The following is a 2,452-nucleotide window of genomic DNA, read 5'->3' on the forward strand; positions in this document are numbered from 1 at the left end:
TCTGTCTCAAAAAAAAAAGCCAAGAGCACAGAAAGTAGTATTTTTTTCTTATTAAATATTAAATAATGAAAAAAACCCCAAAATTATTAAATAATGGATGGTCACAAATTCATTATTTGCGAAAGAGAGGCTGATTTACTAGCTCACTGGACACCAATGGGTAAACCAGACACAACCATAAAAGGACCTGCCAATCACATCCTCTGTTGTGATTACAGCATGAGGGAAGGCATGGGAGGGTAGGTGATGACCAGAGGATGATTGGTGGATCCTAAGTCAAAGTAAAGTTTTATCACTTACCTGGTACCCTTCCAGTAAATACATTCTCTACTCCTGTGAGCCTGAGTTGGCTTCTTACCCTTACAACCAAGAACTCTGGCTGATCAAGGATTTAGCTACAGTGGGTACTCACTGCCTAGGGAGTGGCTGAAATCTCTCAGGTAAGGGAGTGAAATAATAGCTGGGGTAAACAGGGAATAACAGTTTTGTTTTTTCTGTTGAGAGGTGTTTAAAGACTAAATAAAGGAATGAAGGAGAAGTTGAAGATACTGAGCAAAGAGGATAATTGATGAAGCAAGATTCCTAAGGAGATAAGAAGGGGTGGCCATCACAGTGCAGCTGAAGGACTGGCCTCAGCCTGTGCGGAGTGAGGGGACAGCTCTTCTTCTGAGACAGGTAAGAAGAAGGAAGTGATAGGGGAGCACATTAGTAGGTTTCTCCCCTCAAGATGCTGAGGTTACCTGCTGAGAGTAAATGGAATGGGCAATACTGGGGAAGAATTATCCCTAAAGGACTTTTGGGCAGATACCACATTCAGGGACACGAGGTGATAGTAGTTTATTAAGAGGATACACAGGGGAGAAAGCAACACTATTATTAGTCATTCATTCCAAATATTTATTGGGTCTCTATTACATGACAGGCTGGGGATATGGCAGCTAACAGCTCAAAACATTCCTGCTCTAGGTAGCTCATATTCCAGGGAAAACAAATTTACCCAGTGTGTGTGCTCCTTACCACCTTGGTGGCACTGAGTCACCCTGGGTGCTGATCTGCATTCAGAGCGCCTTGGATGAAACCCAAGCTGCCCTGAATGCGCTCACTTGGTTGCAGGCCACCCTGGAGTGTTCGTGCTCACCAGCTGTTGCAGACACTGCCACTTCCCTCCTCAGTATCCATTCTCCTTTTCTTCCTTCCTAAAACAACACTGATTTTATTGGCAGAGGGGATGTGCCCAGCTGAAAGGCATTTCCCAGCCTTCCTTGCCAAATAGGAGTGGCTATGTGACAGTTCTGGCCAGTGAGAGATAAAGGGAAATTGTTGGGAGGGCTGTCTGAAAAGCTGATTGAATGGGGGTGCAGACTCAGCTGGTTCACCCCTCTCCCCTTGCCTTTTCTTCTTCTAGCTGCCTGCGATGCAGCCACAGTGGCCAGAGTTGAGAAGCCATCTCAACACTGAGCCAATCACCTGTTTTGGAACTTCTTATGTGTGAGAAAAAGAAGACGTGTTTTGTTTAAGCCATTATTATCTGCATTTTCTGCTATGTGCGGCCAAGCTAAATCCGTACCTGATACATTAAGAACCAGCTGTGTTTGTCACCTGTGGCAGCCATGAGACTGGCTTCTTAACTCTCTGACTGCAGGGAGTGTAATTAACCAAGGACTCCAGCTGCTGACTCTGAAATCTGTCACTGCATTTGTGCCAAGGCCAAATTCCCCATGGAGTGCTCCCACTAGGCTACTGGCTGAGCACATTGGGATACTAAAGCAGGGCCATTCCTGGAAGATGGATGGGAGATGGGTGTGTGACTTTAGCTGGAGGATGCTCCAGTGTCTTCCTGAAAACTTTCCTTAGAATTGCACTGCAGTCTAAGATGCTCCCACCCTACTTCCTTCCTCTGTCCTCTCCTCCTCTCAAGGTCAGACTCCTATCATGCTCTGATGTCTCTTTTCCAGCCTCTTCCTCCTCCTTCTCAATTTTCTGTAAGCTCTAATTGTATATAATCCCACTGAAGATTCTAAAAAAAAAGAAGATTCCACCTTCTCTGTGAACCTGGACTAACACATTCCCAAACCTGTCTCTCCCTGTTGTACTGGCTGTTGTAATTACATAATTTAATTAAGCCACAACTAAACCAGAGAAGTATGAGTGCAAAAGCAAAGTGAATTGTTATCTCTACAAAAACTAAGTTGACTGCTTCAGAAAGTCTCTTAAAAGGTAGTCACTGAGAAAAAAGCTATTCACAAAAAGATACATACTGTATGATTCCACTTATATGAGATACCACAATAGTCAAATTTGTAGAAATGGAAAGTAGCATAGTGGCTACTAGGGCCTGAGGGAAGGAGAAGTGGGGAATTGTTTATATTTATTTATTTATTTATTTAGAGACAGAGCCTCAAGCTATCCCCCTGGGTAGAGTGCCATGGCATCACAGCTCACAGCAACCTCC

The sequence above is a fragment of the Otolemur garnettii genome, unplaced genomic scaffold (genome assembly GCF_000181295.1).
Source record: "Otolemur garnettii isolate 467f Iridium unplaced genomic scaffold, OtoGar3 scaffold00011, whole genome shotgun sequence".
In the NCBI taxonomy this organism is placed as follows: Eukaryota; Metazoa; Chordata; class Mammalia; order Primates; family Galagidae; genus Otolemur; species Otolemur garnettii.